This window comes from Aethalodelphis obliquidens, unplaced genomic scaffold (genome assembly GCF_003676395.1).
Source record: "Aethalodelphis obliquidens isolate GAN/ISIS:26980383/991018 unplaced genomic scaffold, ASM367639v1 scaffold2, whole genome shotgun sequence".
NCBI lineage: Eukaryota > Metazoa > Chordata > Mammalia > Artiodactyla > Delphinidae > Aethalodelphis > Aethalodelphis obliquidens.
In genome coordinates, this window is record NW_020837946.1 from 6,300,172 (window position 1) to 6,324,268 (window position 24,097).

At 44.3% G+C, this 24,097-nt stretch overlaps 1 non-coding gene across 1 annotated transcript; it reads left to right on the forward strand.

Annotated features, from left to right (window-relative positions):
- The first annotated feature begins 12,696 nt into the window (after positions 1-12,696).
- TRNAR-UCU (transfer RNA arginine (anticodon UCU)) lies at positions 12,697-12,769 on the forward strand. Its single transcript has one exon. It is a non-coding gene; the product is annotated as a tRNA-Arg (tRNA).
- Positions 12,770-24,097: the final 11,328 nt, after the last annotated feature.

Sequence of the window (24,097 nt, forward strand, 5' to 3'; positions counted from 1 at the left end):
TGTGCTCTCTGACAGTAGTGCATAAGCACTCCATGACTATCGGACAAGCTCGTCAACGATGGTGACGTACAGGAATTAGAAACAGGATTATGAGACTTAACGTAGATCGTTTCAAAGAGCTACAGAGGAAACTGCCTTTTAAAATCTGCAATTCGAATAGATAAAGCAAATGGGATGGTGAGATGGAAGGGTGTCTTTTGAGGAAACGTTTTTGCCCTGATTCCAGCCCAAGTGTGCTTCAGCTCCTGCGTACGAGAGGAAATGAAACTACCTTGTATATTGAAAATTCACACAGTGGTCCATTTGGCCCATATGACCCTGCTCGATCCCATTTTAGAGCTCTTGAACAATAAGAAGCCATCTCTTTCCTTTTACCCAAATTACCGAAACTTTGCTTGAGGAGACAAAATAAGTTCTGAGTGATTTCTGACCACTATTATATGGTCATGAGAATAAAAACACATTCCAGGCCCACCTGGATTAACAGAACTGCTCTGTCTTCTTTCTGCTTTGGGGGATGAGAAACCCATCCCAAGACAGAAAGGATGATTGATGGTTACTTAAAAGCATGATGGCCACGGGTGATGAAATGTAATGGAAAGAAAAAACATGAGAACAGTGGACAATTAGGATTATTATAAGTATTACCATCACACAGAGTGGTCCCTGAGTGGAAAAGGGTTCAAATGTCAGAAACAAAAGTAGCCAAGCGACCCCAAATGATAACTGAATATTTGTCCCAAAAGTAACCTGACGGGAAAGACATGTTTCCAAGGTCAGAGTGAGCACCACAGTTTGCTGACCCCTAGAAGCCCCACATCCATCAAACCAGGATTGGCTGGCCGCCAGGACCCGGGTTAGGGGCTGCAAATTCAAACACACTGAAGGAAAAGACTGAACATGAGAAATTCAGTCAGTAAGAATTGGGCAGAAGAAACCGGTGTCTGATGTGGGATTCTGGCCAGTTGCCGCGAGGCAGTCCATCCAACGACCAAGGACAGGATTTTTGTTAAGCTTTTCTCCTTTTATCCATTCTGTAACAATGACATCTCAGGTAGGAAAGTACTGGACCATTCGCCCAATAAAGAATTCCTAATTTTGAACAAGTTTACCATCATAAACTCTCTCTACAGTTAGGTGCATGGGTACACACTCGCCTGTGACAATGGCTAACATTTATGGAGAGCCTGTTCTGTGGCAGGCACGTGGTGCTTTACGTGTGCTGACTCATGGAACGGCCCAGCAAACCTGCAAGGAGGTACCAGGTACCAAGTATATTTCTTTATACTATCACCAACCCCATTTTACAGATAATGCAACTAGGGCACAGACAGCTTAAGTAACTTGCCAAAAGTTACATAACCAGCAAGTGCTGGAGCTAGCTTTGGAATCCAGGCTGTGTGTTTCCAGAGTTCTTCTGTCTGACTTTTCTGCTACAGGCACACGTGCAGGTGTACACACTCGCACATACCTACACACACGTAGATACGTGCACACATACAAACACATACCTACACGTACACACACACACGCCCTCAGAGTTACTCAGCGCAGAGGCACAGAGAGGCAGGTTGGCCCTAATCAAATGCAAAGAAAGGTCAAGACTGTCCCAGCCATATTTCTGTGGGACAAGTTATGTTTTCAGGAATTTCCAAGGATTGTCCTTGATGTCTCCTTGATGTCCTTTGATGTCTTGACATTGTGTTGTATGTTCTGCAGACTTAGCAGAGGCCCCACCATAGCGTCTGAGTCATAGCCACCCACTCCCACCAAACCCTTAACCTCTGCCTTCCCCAGAGAGCTCATGGTCCCCTGGAGTTTTCCTCCACCCTGGTGTTCACACTGGAGTCATTCCCGGATCTTCCCCCCCCACCCCGTGACCCAATCCACCCGTAATTCCTGTCGGCGCTGCCTCTAATTCCAATCCTGTGAACCCCAAACCCGGCCACCTCTCTGATCCCTGCTGCTAATTTCTGCATCCAAGGCTCCGCCATCTCTCTCCTGGAAGCTGATCTGCTTCCTTCTCCGCTCCCAGGATCCATTGTCCACCTCTCTTCCAAAGCCATCTCATCAAAGCCCTTGTCAGAGCGTATCTGTCCCCGCTTTACACCCTTCAGGTGGCCTCCTGTTGTAATCAGGATAAAACCCACACCCCTGCGATGGCCTGGGGCAACCGCCGGCCTCAGCTCCCAGCCTCCTCCTTCTTGTCTCCCTCAGGCTCTCGGTGTTTTCCATCTGCCACATCTAGAACCCTCTTCCCCAGATCTTCCAGCATGTGGAATTCGAGGATGCATGGGGCGGAGGTTAAGAGCTCAGGCTCCCGAAGGGCACTGCCACCACTCTTGCACCTGTGTGAGCTCGGGCAGGTTTCTTAGCCTCTCTGTACCTGTTTCTTCACCTAGAAAATGGTGAAGATAATCATAGTATCTACCCAGGGTTCTTGTTAACCCAAGTGAAGCACTCAGAGCAGTGCCTTTCTCAAGCAATGTTCACTGTGGTTATTATTATTAATAGCAACTCAGTTGTGAACTTGGACTCTGGAGAGTCAGACCACCACTCACTACTGGTTGTGTGACCTTGGCCAAGTTACTTGACTTCTCTGTGCCCAGTTTTCTCATTTGTAAAATGGAGATAATAATTATACCATCCTCATAGATATTCTGTGAGGATTTTATTAGTTAATACATGTCACACACTCAAGATACTACTTGGCACCCAGTAAGCATACAGAAATGCTCGTCATCATCATTATATTCCTAATAGCATTCTCTTCCAGGTCTCTGTTCAACCACTCCCTAGTCTGAGAAGCCCTCCCTGAGCCCCAACACCAATCGCTCTGTGTCCTATCGCCCTGTCTTGTTCTCCATCACTACATTGATCGCCACTTGCTATTAGATTGTGCTGCTGTGTGTTATTGATCACCTCTCTCTCCCTCCAGCCTTTATTCAGCTTCACCAGGGAGACAGCAGCCTTGTCTTTTTCACAAGGGTTTCCCCAGGGCCTGGAGCAGAGCCTAGCACGTGGTAGGACTCGATAAAAGCCGAACGAACAACGTAACTCACAGAAGTCAATTTTTCATGTGCAGAAATGCTCCTTTTGTGCGAGGTCCCTCTTTGTTCCCTGGGATTGTTACTCTGCTGACTGGACAAGTTTGAGTCCAGTCATCGCTGCACCTCAAACCTTAACGGGAGGTCTTGACATGGTGTTGTATGTTCTGCAGTTCTCACGTGGCTGCCACCGAGTAGAACTCTCTGTGGTTCAATGGCAAGCCTACCCTGGTGCCTGAGCGCAGACACACCCTCCCATATTTACCCTCTCTCCCCTCTCTCTTTACTCACTAATTTATTTCTTTAGTCATCGTTGGATTCATTCATCAGCTTGACAATAACTGAGCACCAACCCCATACCGGCCTAACGCTGAGCACCGAGGTCACCTAGGCTAGTACAACCTGGTACCTGCTTGTAAGCATCGCAGCGTGGCCGAGGTCAAAGATGCAGAAATGGATAACTGAAATACCCAAAGGGGCAGCAACATAGCCCAGGGGGATGAGAAGAACTGCCTCTCCATCACATTCCTACAGGAGCAGGAACCAAACACGGGATGCCCATCAACAAACAGATGGGTGTGGCTGGAGTTTAAAGGTGGTAGTTGGGTTGAGGGAGAGGAGGTTGAACAGGCCTTTTGTGAGCCTGGAAGACAAGTTTGGAATTTATCTTGCGAGCATGCAGGCACTGAAGAGCTTTATCACAGGGTCATTTCCAGAATTGTGTTTTACAAAGGTCATCCTTGAGTATCCCCAGTGGTCAAGCGAAGAATGAAAACAAAGAAGCAATATGGTCCCAACAAGAGATGAGATTGACAGAGGTGATGAAGAGGAGGGATGGGTTTTATAATCTTAGAAGTTCTGGAAGGTAGGATATAAGAAAGAGGAGGAATCAACCAAGCTGTACAGGCCGTGCTTGCGGAGTTACACGCAATTACTTCTAATTCACTACCACTGTGCTCCTTGCAATTTCAGTAGAAACCCTCTTGCAAACACCATCAGAGCTAGTAGTAGGATATAGTTTCTTTGAAGAGCAGCAAAAATTTAAAGACACTTGAGATGCATTCAATTGAAAATGCTATGGTAAATAGAATCATGACCCCCAAAGATGTCCACGTCCTAATGCCCAGAACTTATGAATACGTTAGATCACGTGGCAAGGAGGAATTAAGGTTGCTAGTCAGCTGACCTTAAAGTAGGAAGATTTTCCTGGATTATCCCAGGGGGCCAATGTAATCACAAGGGTCCTCTTAAAGAGAGTCAGTGTCAGAGAAAGAGATGTGATGATGGAAACAGGCAGAGAGATGCTACCAGGAAGAGACCACGAGTCAAGAAATGTGGGCAGCCTCTCAATGCTGGAAAAATCAAGGAAACAATTCTCCCTTAGAACCTCCAGAGAGGAACACACCCTGGCCAACATCTTGATGCTAGCCCCGCGGGACCCGTGTTGGACTTCTAAGGTACAGAATCGTCATACATGAAATTTATGTGGTTTTAAGCCATGAAGTTTGTGGTAAGTTGTCACAGCAGCAACTGAAAACAAATATAGTTCCATAGAAAGAGCAACTCTTAATTCTCACATTATTTCTCATCTATGTATGGAGTAGTTAATTAATTTACATCATTATAACATCAAGTAAAACTGGCAGAAACAGTATTCGGGAGGAAACACGTCCAAGGCTGGTTTCATCAGCTTCCTTTAGTGGTGAAAGGAGAGGTTCAAGGTCCTTCTAAAAAGTGACTTAGGAGCAGCAAGGATTTGCTATGACCTGGGCCAAACCCGGCAGATTTTACGAAGCAGATTAACAGCACCAGCTCACATCTGGTGACTCACCTAAGCGGAAACCAATTAAGAACATTTCCACAGTACTTTTTATTGATTGACTCTGCTATTATTACTTTTATTGGTCTTTATTACATTAATTATGATAACAAAGACAGAAAATGTGGTAGAAGTCCAGGCAACATGGTTATGTTTTGTTAGCAACAGTATGACTTTGTCAAAAGATGCCAGTGAATGGGTCAGACACTGATGGCCGAGCGCCAGCTTTGGTGCTTTCTCTGGAACCCCCAGCCCTGCTCTGCCCATCAGTGCTCTCAGCGGTGGGCAAAGCAGTAATACCTCCCGGCCTGGATGCGGCTCAGAAGTCGATTTTCCACGTGTGGAGAGGCATCTATTTGCGCCTGGTTTCTCTTTGTTCCCTGGGGTTGTCCTGCTGTTGCCCAAGTTCATGTAATAAAGCACCCGGCTCGCAGTGATGCTAAATCAGGCTTAGCTGAAGCCACAGCAGGCAGCTCTCCCAGCGAGCATCAGGGGACGCGAGGAGGGGCCCAGCGCTACCTAAATCCATACCCAGGACCCTCGGGACAGAGAAGGCTAGAGCCACAAAACACAGTAGAAGAAAGCCTTGTACTTTCTTTTGAATATATCATCTTTGATCAATTGGAGACTGCGGGTTGAGGATCAGCTCCAGTGGATACCCCTTCAGCCTTTACCCAAAAAGTCACAGCTCTGACAACAAGCAAGACTGAACGCACATAAACATGGAGTTCTGGGAACCGTAGGTGCACTGGTGTGTGTTTTGAACTTTCCTGGCCCCCGACTAACTTTTTCCTAATCCTGGAATAGGATCAATAATCCAGGCTCAAATACATTTGAAGTTTTCTTGTGTATTTTCCCATGAACCCCAAACAAATGGAAAATTAGTTCCTGTGTGATGTGGTTTCTCGGGTGCAAACAACCTTAGGCCTTAGAGAGGGTGACAACATAACCCCTGTGCCTCCCATGCTTCCTGGCACAGTCGGTGCCCAAGACATGTTGGTTGATTGATTGACTGATTGATTGATTCAGTCATCTGCATACGACCAGGACCGCTTCGGATGGCCAGGCTGCACACTGTGATGTGAAACTGAGAGCAAACCCAGGCTTTCTGCCTATGCTTCCACCACCTGTAGAACCTGAGGCCCTTTCCTACCTTGGAAGGTAAGAAGTCTCCTTTACCAGGAGACTCTTGCCTACAAACAACTCTATTTCTAGGTTCAAGTAACAGAAAGTCATCAAAGTTGGCCAAACAACAGGCCCCATCCTATTCATGCTGCAGAATGGAATGGAATGCATGAGTACTTTTCTTCACAGCGTGATTCTTTTTCCTTGAAAGAGATTTCCTTCTCTCTGTGTCTGTCTCTATCTCTATCTGTCTCTCTGTCTCTCTCTTTCCTAATCCTTCTTTTATACTTTCTCTTTCACCAATGGATCAGGATTCTCGGTAATTCCAGTATAATCGCTGAACCCAACCACTGATACTCAGACTTGGAAGTTGCTAGATCTCGCTCTACCTTCTGTGGCATATCTATTATAGTAAAGACTTGGAAAACTTTTATTCACCAGATCTCCTTTGAAAGAGATCTGTGTATCAGTTTGAATTTCTGCTGCAGATAAATGAAAGCCCACCCCAATACAAGGTAGCTTGATAAGGGATTTATTAGCTGAGAAAGCTAAAAGTAACAGGGTCTTATCGCCTTAAGGAGCAGTTTGGTCAGGAGCTCAGATGACATCACTAGGACCTGGCCTCTGTCTCTGTATTTCTTGGGTCCAGCCTTCTCTCTGGGCTTTGTTCTCAGACATGTTTTTCCACTCACGATTGCAGGATGGCCTGAGAAGCTCGGTCTCACATCATCTCATGAGCAAGGAAGATGGGGAAAAGAGTGTCCACTTCCCAGACCACACGAACAGAAGTCTCAGAAGTGGATCTTCAGGTTTCGGATTGGCCTGACGGAGGTCATGAGTCTACCCTAAGCAATTACTGTTATCAGCAAATACAACTCACTGATCGTCTTGAGCCCCCATCACAAGGCCACCCCTGGGGATGGTGTAGTGCGGGGGTCACAGATGGGCGCTGGTGGGCCGAACACCATCCACATGTATACTTTGTTAGGGCAGCACGGTGTTTTAAGATTCTTTATTTGAACACCATCGTCTGACGCCTCCACACGCCGATTTCCTATAGATCCTCCTACTTTCTGCTCAGCCTGATATCACGGCCTGGGCCTGGCAGATGGTTGATTTTGGACACTACTTTAGATGGAATTCAAGAATTCAGTGTAGCAGAACTAAATAAATTTTGAGGGCCAATTTCTTTTATGTTCCCAATACTTAGCACTGTGCCTCATATAAAGAGGGCCATGCAAAATGCTTGCTGAATTATACTCGTCAATCTACCAATCAACAAATGAAAGGTACCTTCTTTTTTTTTTCTTTTGTGGTACGCGGACCTCTACACTGTTGTGGCCTCTCCCGTTGCGGAGCACAGGCTCCGGACACACAGGCTCAGCAGCCATGGCTCACGGGCCCAGCCGCTCTGCGGCATGTGGGATCTTCGCGGACGGGGGCACGAACCCGTGTCCCTTCTATCGGCAGGCGGACTCTCAACCACTGCGCCACCAGGGAAGCCCGAAAGGTACCTTCTTAATCGGAGAGTCTATGGGGATTAGTTCCAGCTGAATCAAACATCAAGCATGGGCCTCAGGGAAACCTCTATCCCTCAGCAGGCTACAGGGAGGATAAAATGGGGATGTGTGTGTGTGTGTGTGTGTGTGTGTGTGTGTGTGTGCAAAAGTGCCTAGTGGCTATTTCTGGAACAGTCAGGGCAGGCTAACTGCTATGACAAGCAAACCCTCTCTCTGAGGATTCATGCCAAAAAATGTCTATTTTTTACTCACCTCCAAGTTGAATGTTGGTCTTCAAGAGGCAGCTAGCCACACGGTGTTCAAGGACCGGTCTCTTCCATTCTGTGGCTCTGCACCCCCTTGGAGTCCTCTGAAGGTCACCTGTCAATCCAGCAGACAAGAAGGAAAGTGGGAAATCACGAGGCTGTGCCTAGAAGTGACAAATATCACCTCTAACGACATTGCACCGGCCAGAACACAGCCTTGTGGACACACCTACCTTGAAGAGAGGCTGGGAGGTATGGTCTAGCTGTGTGACCACGAAGAGAAGAAAATGAGGTCTACGAACAATAAGCCAGTTTCTACCAGAAGCTATAAAGCAAATGAAGGGTCTTATTTACTTTGATCTTTATCTCAGTGGCCTCAGTATGACATGTATTGCTTCATGGCAAAATCAAGATAAGAAAAATTCCCTTTTTCATCCTAAGCTACAAAAGGTTCAATTTCCCAGGCCAATCAGGAACAAAAGAAGAAAAATGAGGGGGTGGAGGGAGGAAGAGGAGGAAGAGGTGGTGGAAGAAGAAAGAAAAGAAGGAAGAAAAGTGAGTTTATACCCCAAGCCCTTGTTTTCTGGAATTCTTGTTTGTTGACCATTAGCCAAATCCTCAGGCGTAGGTTATAATTATTGGATGTTGCCTAGCACATGGCTTCACTGGTAGGGAATCATTTTTAATGATAGGAAATAGGACTTTCCAACGTGTAATATTTAACAGAAAATTTGGAATTTGTATATATATATATATATATATTTTTTTTTTTTTTTTTTTCCGTACGCTGGCCTCTCACTGTTGTGGCTTCTCCCGTTGCAGAGCACAGACTCCGGACGCAGGCTCAGCGGCCATGGCTCACGGGCCCAGCCGCTCCGCGGCATGTGGGATCTTCCCGGACCGGGGCACGAACCCGCGTCCCCTGCATCGGCAGGCAGACTCTCAACCACTGCGTCACCAGGGAAGCCCAGAATTCGTATATTTAAAAGCACATCAAAAGAAAAATGCTATATGAACTGGTTCTTCATTGGTAAGTTTGATTATTAAAACTCTCGTCCTTTCATGATTTGCCAAGCTTTCCGAGGCCTTTGGACTTTTATTGCTCTCCTCATATGATACATCTGGATCCGTGGGCACGTGCACACTTTGGGAATAGATCCTTTCTCATTACCAATTTCGATGGTCTTCACTGATTTTCAAATGGTAACTTTTAGCCATTATACCAAAAGCTTTAGATATTTCCGTTCATTTAATCCTCAACATCACCCTTTGGAATTGGTATTATTATTCCATTTCACAGATGAGGAAATTGAGGCTCAAAAGTATGAAGTAACTTGCCCAAGGTTAGCTAGCAAGTTTCAGAGCCAGGAATCGAACCAGTTGGTCCGACTCCAGAAACCATGCTCTTAACAACAAAAAGTCAGTTTCCAGATCAGAACTGGGTCTTTGTTGTTATTGTTTTGTCCGAATGATTGTTTTGGCAACGTTAATTCAGAACCCTAGCTGAAACTTCAATCACTGCCTAAAAGGTTCATTTCATTGTGGAATCATATGTCTACACCGGATCCAATGGAACCCTCAGTTGGCTGGGCTGTAAACTTGCTCTCATGCCAACCGTGGACCTGGCTTCTGCTCCTACAAACTTCTGAAGCCATGACATTCCCCCTGAGGCTCTGGGGGAGCCATACTCAGAACACCCAGCAGCTGAAGTGTGCCCGCAGGTGTTCCCAGCCATCCCAAGCTCCCTCTTTGCTGTCGCCATTCCAGGTCAGACAGTCAGGCAGAATCAGAAGGTGAGAAAGGAACACCCAAATCACAGGCTTCTCTGATGTCCGTATTGACAGAGAAGCTCCACCACTGAAAGCAGTTGAAAGCAGTTATTGAAAGCAATTTAAACTCTAAATACATGGAATTTTAGAGAAAAAAAAAACTGCAATGAAAAGACACTTTTATGAAAAATATATGAGGTTGCTTCCAGTAATTATAGATCAGTGCGGATATGTTTCTTTCATTGGCCATTAATTTAAATCAATTATTTATCGAGTCCTGTGATGCTGTGTGTTTGAAACCACTTAGGACTGGCTGCTTTAATGTGTTCTTTAAAAGGACAGATTATAGATTCCACTTCAAGGGTTTCTTTTCCTACGACTGACATGGAAAGGAAGAATACGCTGTTGGGATCAAGACTCCCCTGGTCCTTGCAATGAAGTTACTTCCTCTGCCCCCCACTCCTAAAGTGACGGTGAGAATTTTTACAACTTTTTTTCCCCATTAGCTTCTCTGATTACAGAGATGATGCTATACTTAAGAAGAATATCCTTGGTGGTCCGACACAATGGGCCTCTTAGGAATTGTCCTAGCGTGGATATGTTCCTGATTAGGTGACTCATTGGGTGTTGTGGCCACACACACAATTATAAGATCAGAGCTTTTCTTGATTTCTTCATGACATCTGGTCAACCCCCTAGGCAACACGAATTCAAAATTCAAGTCCAGGGCTTCCCTGGTGGCGCAGTGGTTGAGAGTCCGCCTGCCGATGCAGGGGACACGGGTTCGTGCCCCGGTCCGGGAAGATCCCACATGCCACGGAGCGGCTGGGCCCCTGAGCCATGGCCGCTGAGCTTGCGCGTCCGGAGCCTGTGCTCCGCAACGGGAGAGGCCACAACAGTGAGAGGCCCGCGTACCGCAAAAAAAAAAAAAAAAAAAAAAAAAAAAACAAAATTCAAGTCCAGCTGATGATATTTTATTCTCTTTCTTTTTTACTTTTGTGCTGTTTCCAGATCTTGGCTCTCTAATGATAACAAAGGTGCCTGCTCTATACATAACAAACTTCCTGAGTGTCAGGGAAGAAGAATTAGGAAAAAATGGTGAAGATGGCTCCAAGATAGAAGCAGTAGCATTGGCGACGTTAGGGAAGAGTGCTTTAACTTCAGGATGAGCTCAGTTGCCTCAGACTAGTTCAGACTAGTTGCCTTCAGCCTCCTGGCTGTTATTTGCATACCAGGGAGCTGGCCAGTGCATCTCTCCTCTTTCACACCTGCCTTTGATCTCATGCTCCCAGCAGGCTGAGCGACCATCAGTGCCCCACCGCCTCATGTGCCTTCTCTCCTCCATGCCTTGCCTGTTGCCTTGCTCTGGCACCCGGATGTTTTCTCTCCCACCTTCTACGCTCAGCTTTGAAGGTCCAAGTCAAGCACTTCCTATTTCAAGAACCTTTCTCAGGGGGCACCATCCACTTGCTGCCCTTTGTTCCTCCGCATCCTACATCACAAGGCCATAACTGCCACTTCATTTGTCAGGTTCCCCCCGTCTTGTGACTTCCAAGGGGGTGCAGATGATGCTTTCTGCATCCTGGCATGCTCAGGGCACTCTTGTGTTCTCAGGGCAGTCAGGTTTGTGCTGATTAATTCATGAACCTCACAAAAAACAGGCAAACCAGCCAACCCTGGGCATACCTAGGGGAACCTGTTCCTTGTTGACAAGCTCAGAAATGCCTCATCAGTTTCAAATCTCAAGATTTGAATTCTTTTCTTCCGAATGATTCACACATTAGATTCCCCTTACAAACATTCTAAATTGTGATTTCATTTCAAATTTACATAGTTGGTAAAAAAAAAAATAACTCACTGGTTATATAATAACGCAGTGGTTGAGAGTCCGCCTGCCAATGCAGGGGACGCGGGTTCGTGCCCCGGTCTGGGAAGATCCCACATGCCGCGGAGTGCCTGGGCCCGTGAGCCATGGCCGCTGAGCCTGCGCGTCCGGAGCCTGTGCTCCACAACGGGAGAGGCCCCAACAGTGAGAGGCCCGCGTACTGCAAAAAAAAAAAAAAAAAATTTTTTTAGTATTGATTGCATGTTTCCCAATGGATTTACTCTCTTAAATTTTCCCGATAGACAATCATATCATCTGTAAATCATCTGTCTTTTCTTTCCTGATGTTCAAACTCTTTTCTTTTTTACACCTAATACACTGGATGGCTTTTATTAATATTGAATTATAATGATATTAAGAGGCATCCTTTTCTTGTTCTTCACATAAACAGTTATACCCCGGTTATTTCATCCTCACCACATCTGCAGGTTTCCTAGCTCCTTCTGGAACGTGCTGCCTTGGTGTTGCAGCTCTCTAGCAGCACCAGGGCAACCCCACTGGGTTCTGTTTTGACTTAACTCTAGTTATAGGCAACGGGTGGAGGGAGCGGAGGGAAGCAGACGCTAGGAGAGCATGTGTTGCCTGGACAGGATGACACGTCTGCATAGGCTCTGAGTAAAAGGGGGGTGCGCTAACTCTTATAAGGAGAAGTGGGCTATTTCTGAAGGGTCTGGGAGTTCCAGGTTGCTGGAGACACCAGCCTGGCTGTCCCCATCCTGTGTGTTGGGGTCCCGTTCTTTTCCAGCCAGGACCCTGACCTGGCACAGCAGACCTGTCTTGCTCGGCGATTTTGTCTTCTCTGGAGCTCGGCCACGCTGAGCATTCAGTCCTGGACCTGGGCCTCGGCCCTCCTGCAGGAGATGAGCCTCTTTCTATGCTCTCAGCTCTTTGTTGTCTGTGTCCAGCTGAGTACAGCCACCCGATCCCATTGTTCCTACAGCTGCTACTTCACCCGTATTTCCCAACTACCTGAAACGCTGCACCAGTTAATGCATTCCCTTCCAACACTCTGCCATCCCTTTCACCACCAGAGAAAGTGGCAGCAATTAGAGCTCCACTTTGTGCCTGGATTCCATCAGGACAGGGTTCAAAACCCCACCTTATCACCTGTGTAGCGGGTTGAACCGTGGCCCCACAAAACTCTGTGTCCTGGAACCTCGGACTGTACCTGTATTTGGAAAAACAGTGTTTGAAAATGTAGTTAAGTTAAAAATCTCAAGACGAGATCCTCCTAGATTAGGGTGGACCCTAAATGACAAGTGTATTTATGAAAAAAAGAGGGGAATTCCCTAGTGGTCCAGTGGTTAGGACTCTGCACTTCTACTGCAGGGGGTCCGGGTTCGATCCCTGGTGGGGGAACTAAGATCCCACGAGGCGCGCGGTGTGACCAAAAAATAAAAAAGGGAGAGAGAAGGAGAGAAGGCACAGAGAAGTTGATGTGAAGACAGAGTCAAAGATTAGAGTGAGGCATCTACAAGCCATGGACATCAAGGACCACCAGAAGCCACCAGATGCTCCCTGGGAGCCTACAGAAGGAGCCAACCCTGCCAACACCTTGGTTTTAGACTTCTGGCTCCCAGAGCTGTGAGAGAATGCATATCTGTTGTTTTAATCCACCCAGTCCATGGTAATTTGTTACGGCAGCCCCAGGAAACTAATACAACCTCCTTTCTAGGACCACTCCTGGAACCAGCTGTCCCAAGTGGGGTTCCTCAGGAAACAGATGCTGAGATGGAAGTTAGAGCACCAGATATTTATTAAAGACTGCCCTGGGGACTAACACCTGTGCAAGGAAAGGGGGGGGACAGAAGCAAGAGTGGGCAGAGGACTGAGCTGCAATTCAGGTCCAATGACAGCCTTGGCTGACATGCGGGGTCCTTCAGAGTTGCCTGGAGCTGGGCCAAGATGGCTGCAGTGATCGTCCTGGGTGTGGGCCGTCCTGGTTGGGTGCGACCTCGGCTGAGGCAGCCTCCGTAACTGAAGCAGTTCCTGGAGGAGCTGAGGGCTGAAGGCACCTGCTAGAAGCAACTCCAGCAGCTGAGACCCCAGGCCCTTCCTTGAGGAGAAGACTACGTGGTACATCTAGGGGCCCAACTCAGCTTCCGAGACTCAACGGTGCTTTTGTTAAGATTCAGCCATGGTTTCCGTTACATATAGTTTAGCTGTTTGCACTGCAATCGATTCCACTGTAGGAACAGGCCACAATCTATCCATTCTCCTGTTGACTGACATTATTAGGTTTGTGTTATGAGATGAATTGTGTCTCCCCGCAAAACTCATTGGTTGAATTCCTAACCCCCAGCACCTCTGATATTTGGAGATAAGGACTTTGAGAAGGTAACTATGTGAAAATGAGGTCATGGGGGTGGGACCTAACCCCGTATGACTTGGTCCTTATAAGAGGAGATTAGGAGATTAGGACACAGACACACAGGGAAGACCTTATGGAGACAGAGGGGAGAGACACCTTCTACAAGCCAAGGTGAGAGCCCTCAGAAGAAACACTCTGCCGACACCTTGTTCTCATACTTCCAGGCTCCAGACCTGGGAGGAAATAAACTTCTGTGGTTTAGGCCACCCAGTCTGTGTTCCAGTGTTACAGCAGCCTTTGCAGACTACTGCAGTGTGATTCTATTTTCGGGCTGTTACTGACATGCTCATCTGTGTTCCTAGGTGCACCTGTTCCTAGGCTTCTCTAGGGTATGTGAACTTCTCTGGGGTATAGACTCCTTAGGTAGGAGGAAAGTGGTTGGTTAAAAGTGTGTAGATAATGCCCAAGTGTTTCCCACAGTGGTTGAACTAATTTACATTCTTGTCAGTAACTTCCAGTTGCTTCATAGCCTTACCAACACTTGGTATTATTATCAGACTTTAAAATTTTTACCAATCAGATGGTACAAAATGGTATCTTGTTGTGGTTTTAATTTGTATTTCCCTGACTATTAATGTTTACTGGCCAGAGTTCCACTGCTGAGAGGGGTGTGTTCCAATCTTCGCTCCATTTTTCTATTGTGTTGTCTGTCTTAGTTTTATGGATGGATTCATATTGACCTGGAATATATATGTGTTATTAATCTATATTATTATGTATTCAAAAGACTATATTCTTTTGTTTTAGTTACAAATGTCTTTCTTTACTCTATTTCTTTACTTCATGTTGTCTTTTAATGAACAGTTTTCAATTTTTAATGTAGTCAAATGTATCCATTTCTTTTCTTTTTATATAAATTTATTTATTTATTTATTTTTGGCTGCACTGGGTCTTCGTTGCTGTGCGCGGGCTTTCTCTAGTTGCGGTGAGCGGGGGCTACTCTTCCTTGTGGTGTGCGGGCTTCTCACTGCGGTGGCTTCTCTTATTGCGGAGCATGGGCTGTAGGCACGTGGGCTTCAGTAGTTGTGACACGCGGTCTCAGTAGTTGTGGCACACAGGCTTAGTTGCTCCGCGACATGTGGGATCTTCCCGGACCAGGGATCGAACCCGTGTCCCCTGCATTGGCAGGCAGATTCTTAACCACTGCACCACCAGGGAAGCCCCTACTTCTTTTTACAGTTAATATTTTTTGTGCTTGACTTAAGAAACCCTTCTGCTCCTCCACCACACTCCCCCCACTCAGCTTTGCTTCTCTCTGAGCGATGCCCTCATTCTCCCCTACTGCGTATGGCTTCCAAGATGCCATAAGGAGAGAAGCCTGGGGGCAAGTGAGCTGCAGACAGCTTTTGTCTTTGGAACTGGCAAATCCAGAAGAAAGAGGACTTCTCTCTCCCACTACCTTTGGATAAAATCCCCGAAAGGACTCTCCTTGGTCCATCGTAAGTCATACCCTCACCTCTGCAGCAAGGAAAGTGCGGCCATATGATTGACAGCCCCATCAGAATGACATTTTGTTCTAAAGGGGCAGGATGCTGAGCTTGTCCACTAGGATCAGAGAGAGAAGCTAGGCATTCAAGGACCCGGAAGAAGGTCAGTATCACTGGAGCATTCTAGAAAGAGAAGAGAGTGGTGTGAGATGAGGCAGATTGAAATCACATAGTGTCTCATAGACCATGTCAAGGATTGGGGGTTTTTGATCACTAAAGCAAAGCACTATACCATGTCCATATGGTGACTTGGGCCAGCACATTAACAGAGCTGTCATTAACACAGTCATTAACTAAAGTATTGTTTGAAGCTCTATTGTGAGAGGTTGTCTCTGGCTCCAACGAGATGACTTGCTCTCTGAAGTCCATCATCCAAAAATAAATCATTAGGGTAGCAAGCTTCTACCTCATGCTGAGCCTTGGGATTGGTACCATGGAGCACATTCTGGAGCACAAAAATGTGGTCCTTGTCCGTAAGGCACTCACAGTCTCATGGGGAGAGTAAAGTTAACACTGAGGCATTTAGAAAGCAAAGTCTTACTGAGTCCAAACTGCCCACCTCGAGCATCGTTATGACATATGTAAAACATGTCCTCTCTGGAGCAACAGTGCCTGCTTCTACCTGTAGACCCCACTTCAGACAAATGACAATAAATGAGGCTGAATTATTAGTTATAATATAAGATCACTAATAGATACCCTTCCAAGTCAAGTTATGAGTCTTGGTTTAAAATACAGATGCCTCTGTTATGTGCTGTGATCAACTATCTAGAACAGCATTGTCTCCTAGAACGTTCTATGGCAACGGATTGTCCCATATCTGCTCTGTCTAGTACGGTACCCACTGTCCACATTTGACTATTGAGCACTTGAAATGTGGCTAGTGTGACTAACTGAAATTTTAATTTAATTTTATTTGAATTCATGTAAATTTTAATTTTATTACCACCATGGCTATAGGCAGGGGTGTTTGCTTATGAGTATTCTCTCAGCTGTACATGGATGTTTTATACAGCGCTCTGTGATCCATCTCACATTAAAAGGGAAAATATTTAACCAAAAGAAGTCACCACTATTGTCACTATTATTATTTCAGTGGCATCACTGTCCATTGTCCCCTCCAATAACCAGGAAGAAGGAAAGGTTTTCCCTGCAGCTGTGAGGCAACTATGTCCCCAACTGTTCTCACGCACGTTTCCCGACAGATGGAATTGTAGATAAGGTCAGTGTAGGTAAGTAGCAATGAGGGCTTTCTCAGGTGCTCTGATGAAACGACTCCCCTCTTGACCTGCAGCAGGTCTAATTGCTTCCATGGGTGATGAAATCAGGTCCCCTGTGACCTGCTTTTCTCAGCAATGGGATGTATGAGCCCAACTTCCAGAAGGTCAGTTTCACATCAAATGACCCTCTCTGTGATATTAATAGACACTCTCCCCTTCCTGAAACTTATATTCAGTTAAAGAACAAGTAGACATCAACATAGACATAATAATCTCCAGCCAATGTGACTGGAGCTGAACCTCTTCTTTCCAACAGAAGAGCTGCTTGAGGGAATGTAACCCGAAGCAACACCATGGCTTAGAAATGTCCTCACCATAATCCTCAAAGCCATCAGAAATGTCAGAAAAAGGCTTCGCTACAGTAAGGAGGAAAGCCACAGCCTGAGAGGCAATATTCCCTGCTCACAGCCTTTTCAAACTTGTGGCAAAGAAGTGTGATAATGTCAGACCTCTCTGGGGCAAATTGGTCCATTAGGCTCCATCTACAACATGGTAGGTGTCCCGTAAAAGCCAAGAAAGAAAGCACGAAGTAGACACCTGGAAAACACAAAAGTGTTGCCCTCCACAAAGAGGAGAAGGAAAGTAATTTAGCTAACATCTCTGTACCAGAGCCACTTAGAAATCTCTGCCCTCTTACCTGCACTAATACTTATTTGGTTTCCATTTGGCTTTTTAAAAAGCTGGGACTTCTCTGGTGGCGCAGTGGTTAAGAACCCGCTTGCCAATGCAGGGGACGTGGGTTCGATCCCTGGTCCGGGAAGATCCCACATGCTGCAGAGCAATTAAACCCATGAACCACAACTACTGAGCCTGTGCGCCACAACTACTGAAGCCCGCGCACCTAGAGCCCATGCTCTGCAACAAGAGAAGCCACCACAATGAGAAGCCCGCGCATTGCAACAAAGAGTAGCCCCCGCTTGCCACAACTAGAGAAAGCCTGCACGCAGCAACAAAGACCCAACACAGCCAAAGATAATAAATAAATAAAACAAATAAATTTATTTTTAAAAAAAACTATAAAGCTAGATCCAAGAGTTATTTTCTAAAATAAGTTGGTAGTTCTTTCCAGGCTTCAGCAAAACAATGAAATTTGGGATGTTAATTGGAAATAAACATCTCCGACCAGCTTTCTTTCCTAACTATGTACCTTGGATAGACATCCTCCTCTCGCTGCCACTCAAGGTATGGCTTTTTGCTCTATTCAGGCTCTCTATGGATTGGATGAGGCCCACCCACATTGGGGGCTTTACTCAGTCTACCAGTTCAGATACTAATCTCTTCTGGAAACACCTTCACAGACACACAAGTAATGTTTAACCAGATATCTGGTTATCTGGTGGCCTAGTCAAGTTGATACATGAAATTAACCATCACAATGCCCCAGTCTGGTGAATCAAAAACCCACAGTAAACATAAGCTGGGGCCACATGGGAGGGGAAACTATCACCAACACTGCCTAATAATGGGCATTGTCTCGGTTATAGCTGGATGTTCATATTCTTAAACACACTAACTTAAACTCCAAGACCCTTCAGAGTGTAAGGAGTTCACAGTTCTTTGGGGGACAATTAGGTTCAATAGAACTTACATATTGCAAATGACTACAGAATGTTCCAGGTAAAGGAGACATTGGTTTCTGCAGTTTCTTCCCCTCTGAACACCAGCAAATTATGTTACTAATTTCAGAAGAATGACTGCAAATGAAAAACATAACATTTTCATAATAAATTCAATATGTGGTAAAAATACTACTAATAGACCATAGAAAGGAATAGGTATTGAAATGGGAGTTATTATTTTTCTCTGTCAAATACTTGCAAAACTACAGACTTAAAATTCATAGAGTTCTAAAATGCATATCCCATTCAGCAAGAGAAAAAAATTGGGATATAAGCAAGACATTTAAAATACAGAAATGAGAAAACAAGTGAGAATTCCTTTTTTAAAAAAAATCTAAATTTTGTGTGACTTTCCTGGCGGTCCAGTGGTTAAGACTTCGCCTTCCAATGCAGGGGGTGCAGATTCGATTCCTGGTCAGGGAGCTAAGATCCCACATGCCTCGTGGCCAAAAAACCAAAACAAAACAAAGCAAAAAAACCCAAAACTGAAACAGAAGCTATATTGTAACAACTTCAAAAGACTTTTAAAAAAATGGTCCACATCAAAAAAAAAATCTTTAAAAAGAATCTAAATTTTGTGCACTTTATAACGATGCTAAATAATTGTGATAAATGAGACAGACAGAAATAATTCTTATTTCTTGCAAGAAATAACCTTAGAAGCAATGGTGTCAGTGGTTGAATATAAAGAGATACGGATGGTTGAGAAAAGAGGTAACACTATTAACAAAAAGTTCATTTTGAGTGAGGACTGCATGCACTAAAACTTTTCAAAAAACAGAACAGTGTCTTCTGTGCCTTTCAAGCATATTCCAGTAAACCATGGGAAGCAAGAAGGATCTGTGATGGGGTGATGGGTTGATGAAAGAAGAAAGGGGAGGCAATCCTGGGACATTTCTAAGGTAGGTAATTTTTTTAAGTATTTAGCAAATTATCAATGATCCTGGTGCCTCCTGTTTTAAAGTTATTCATACATAGGAAGAGAGAAGAGCTGATCCTTGAATGCTACAGAGAAAGTTGTCCTGAAATTTTTCAGATCCATAAATAATGGGGTGGATTAAAAATAGGTCATCCAACTCAGTCTAATCACCTTCTATTTTTAATGTAAGTTCTTTTCATTGATTTTTAAAATGGATGCCCATTAAAACACATTAATCATGACCCTAAGAGGGTATTTGTATTGCAAAAAGCCTAAGGTGAAGAGTAAAAAGCAATTTCCCACCACATGAAACTGAGGCCGGAACAGCACAAAAGAGGGCTGGAGCCCTACTTTTCCCAGGAAAATCATTTCTGGGTAAAAGCTGGGACATGAAGTATCATCGTGATAAAATGTTGTCCAACGGTATAAGAGCAGTTTTAGAAGGTTTGGAGCCATGTGTGTCTTCTTTGGATAAATGGTCTCTAATTTTGTGGACCCAAGGTGAAAATACATGATTAGCTCTGCTGGGATTTTTATTACATGAGTAATGCACGCTTATAAATGCAGAATACAAGTTCATTCTAGAAAATGCAGCAAAGGAAAACAAATATTTAAAATAACCCAGAGATGACACTGGAAACATTTTGATCTATACACACTCAAATTTTTAAAGTATACAATGTATACAATGTATATATTTGAAATGCGGGTATATAATACATGTTTGTAAACTTTTGTACTAAAAGATCATATACATTTTAGATGACAATAGATATATGTGTGTGTGTGTGTGTGTGTATCACCGTTTACTCAAAACTATCCTTCTAGGGCTTCCCTGGTGGTGCAGTGGTTGAGAGTCCGCCTGCCGATGCGGGGGACACGGGTTCGTGCCCCGGTCTGGGAGGATCCCTCATGCCGCGGAGCGGCTGGGCCCGTGGGCCATGGCCACTCAGCTGCGCGTCCGGAGCCTGTGCTCCGCAACGGGAGGGGCCAAAACAGTGAGAGGCCTGCGTATTGCCAAAAAAAAAAAAAACTATCCTTCTAGTATTGGACTTTATAAAAAATGCTTCACTAAAGATTCTGCAGCTAAATAACATGCTACCAAATTGACTTTAGGAGAAATTGTACAAATTAACGTTCTCTCAAAATATGAGAAAATATTCACTTCATATTCTCACCAATATTTTTTTCTACCATTTTTTTTTATTGTTCTTTATCTTTACTAATTTGACAGTTTAAAATAGTGATACAAAGCTTTAAATTTGGTTTTAGAGGCAGGACATTTTATGTTTATGGGCCTTTCATACTCCATCGTTTGTTGATTGCCATTTATGAACTTTGTCCTTTTCTCTTTCAGGGTTTTCATGTTCCTCTTCATATTTTAATATGATTAACACTTTGTAATATATAATAGAGCTACTTTTCCCATTTTGTTGTTCGGCTATTAAATTTTTCTTAGGTATTTTTTTCATGAAGAAAATTTTCATTTCTATGTGTTAACATTCTTTTAAAATATATTTTTCTTTATATCTTTTGCCTTTGTGTCATTCTTGGAATTTATTGATTGTAACACAGCAAACATTCTCTAAAATGGCTATTCCTTTTGCCATTTTTTGCCATTTACCCCCAAAACGTGCAAGAGTTAAGATCATAATGAGACTTTAATATAGGAATAAAAATTTCTTGCAGAGTTTGAGACTTCGATTTAGCCAAATACACACAAAGAAGATGGGTCAGTACAGGTGGTCCACAGTATGGGCTCATGAATGGTGTCTTGCGTTCCCTGGCCAAGCAGGTTAAGAAGGGGGCTGTATGATCAACGACCCAATAATTGTTTGCCCTAAAATATAGACTAAGCAAAAGGACCTTCTTTCATAAGTTGGCAAGCTGATGAGTGACATCATGAAGGTTTTGTAGGCACCCAAGTCTAGATGTGACTAATTGCCTTTTCACAAATTGTTCACTGGTCTAATGGACCGCCAATCACTTGTCTTCAAGGCTGGATTGGATTAGAGCAGAGAATAATCAGCTTATACAACCATATGTTTCTTGTGGAACACAAGATAATCCAGGACAAAAAAAGACAACTGAAATAAGACTTCATACTTATAAATACATACACGCATAAACACACACACAGAGCAAAGCAAGCAGCTGGAGAATAAGCACATATTTTCCAATGTTTCATCTCCAAACCGAAAGGTCTAAGCATCTTATACAAAGACCTAGATTTAGTTACTTTAAACAAAGACCTATTGGTTACAGACCCTAGGATAACAAAATAAATTCAGGAATGAGAGCTCAGTGAGACTAGTTAGAACTCAGATCACCGCTGAGGCAGACCTACCTGGCAGCAGAGAAGAAGGACAAATGGAGTTTGGGAACAAGGGACCCAGCGAGTGCCCCTGTTTGGTCTGAGGATGCCCCAGAATGCTTCCGAGTAGGGGCCCTTGAAATCGCCTCAGAAGAAACTCCAGAGCTGTCACAGAATGAGACCACCTCAATAGCTGAACCAGGTTGAGTGTGTTGCTATCAGCCCTGTATTGTATCAGCTGTACGAGAGCAGTTTTAGAATGTTTGTAGCCACATGTCTTACTTGGATAAATAATTTTGTAGAGTCAAGGTAAAATTGTAAGATTGGTTCTGCTGTGTTTTTTTATCACGTGAGTAATGCACGCTCCAATTGCAGGAACAATGTTCAATCTAGAAAATGCAGCTAAGGAAAACTAGTATTAAAAATAATTCGTAATACCATCATCCAGAGGTAACATAAGAAACATTTTGATATATACGTGCTCAAATTTTTAAAACATATAATGTATATATATATTTTTGAAGTACAAAATTATCTTTTTAAAAAACATTTTGAACTTTCAGTGTTCACATTTATTTTTTATTATTATTTATTTCAGATTCTTTTCTGTTATAGGTTATTACAAAATATTGAGTATAGTTCCCCATGCTATACAGTAGGTCCTTGTTGGTTATCTATTGTATATATAGTAGTGTGTATATGTTAATCCCAAACCCCTAATGTATATTTTTTTAATGCAGGTATGTAATACATATGTTTGTAACCTCTAAAAAGTAACATTTTAGGTGCCAATAAGTACAGTTCTTCAAAATTGTTAAATGGAGCACAGATACATATCTATCACCATCACTCAACCATCCTTCTGGTATTGGGCTTTACAGTAAGTCCCCTACGTACAAACGAGTTCCGCGCCGAGACCCTGTTCGTAAGTCCAATTTGTTCCTAAGTCCAACGAAGTTAGCCTAGGTACCCAACTAACACAATCAGCTATATAGTACTGTATCATAATAGGTTTATAATACTTTTCACACAAATAATACATAAAAAACAAACACAAAAAATAAAGAAAACATCTTTAATCTTACAGTATGTTATCTTGAAAAGTACAGTAGTACAGTACAACAGCTGGCATCCAGGGGCTGGCATCGAATGAACAGGCAAGAAGAGTTACTGACTGGAGGAGGGAGAGGAGGTGGGAGATGGTAGAGCTGAAGGGTCGTCAGCAATAGGAGACGGAGGGCAAGCTGCAATTTCACTCACACCTGACGTGGATGGCACAGGTTCTGGTTCCTTGCTGGATTCAATTCTATCTACCCTCTTGAAAAAATGATCCAGTGACGTCTGGGTAGTAGCTTTTTTCTCGTCATAGATGACACGGTAGCACTGGATTATATTCTGAACGGCTGCTGCAACCTTCGTGTACTGTTCTACGTTCAGGTCCTGTGCCTCAAAAACTCACGGTGCCTCCTCAAATACAGAAAATCCCCTTGCCATTTCCTGCACCGTGAATCTCTTTTGTTCTTCAGTTACTTCTTCTTCCTCTTGTCTCTATCCTTTCTCTGGGCCTCCAATTCCTTCAGATCTTCATTAGTAAGCTCCTCGTGTTGCACAGCAACAGTACTGTACAGTAAAGTACACAAAAGCACAACCACGTGTGGAGGATGCACACTCGTAACAATGTACGCCAGACACATGAACTAAGTTACGTGATTGAACATGTGAACGTACTTTCGCATCTTTGAAAGTTCGAAACTTGAAGGTTCGTTATGGAGGAGACTTACTGTATGTATAAACAGTGCTTCACTAAAGATCCTACAGCTAAATCCTTGCCAACAACCTTAACTACTTAGGATAGATCTCAAAAAGAAGGCTCATTAAATCAAAGAATAAACACATTTTGTGAGCTTTGACTGACATCTTTTGGAAAGTCAATTTGTTGTTGGCTATTTACACCCTCTGCACTTCCATCAGCCCTGAAACAACAGAAGAAAGTGAACCCTTTTCTTGGCAGCCAAACGTATCGCCCTGATGGTTGTGGTTGATAATTCATCCGGAACGACGTTTTCACTGTTACACAGCAGTTTCTGTGTCAACAAAGGGACCAGCCAAAAGCTGTGCTTCTCCAACCACAGAAATATCACTGGTGGTGACATTTCCACACCTTTCCAACACGAAATTATGCACACAGCAACTCTGGGCAGAATAAATCTCCACTTATTATATAAAATTGAGGCACATTTTATGAGAGCTGACATAAAATCATTCAAATGAGAATTATTTCCTATGTATACCCATAATTTGAACAACGCTTTGAGGGGTGAAAACTCTGGCTGGGCCAGCACGGGGCGCTGTGCGAGTGCAGCCAGAGGCGGAGATGCTGCTGCCCAGCTGAGCAGCACCCTCCTCCTTGCCGCCGACCAAAACCCCGAGAGACTCAGAGGTGCGGCACCCAGCTACTTCCGCTGCCCGGGAAGGAGCTGATTTGTGATCCTTCCCCGTTACTGGGCGATGGGGGTGGTGCGGGAGGAGTCTGCATAGCTGGTCTGGTTCCAGAGGCCACAGGTTTAAGTTACTAGGGTGGGGTGCGGGGTGGAAGTGGTGTTCCGTAGGGATGGTGTCAAATTAGGAGCATCATCTCGGCTCCTTCTTCCTGAGCTGGGCCACTACTTTGGACCATGGCAGGGGGAAAGCTGGTCA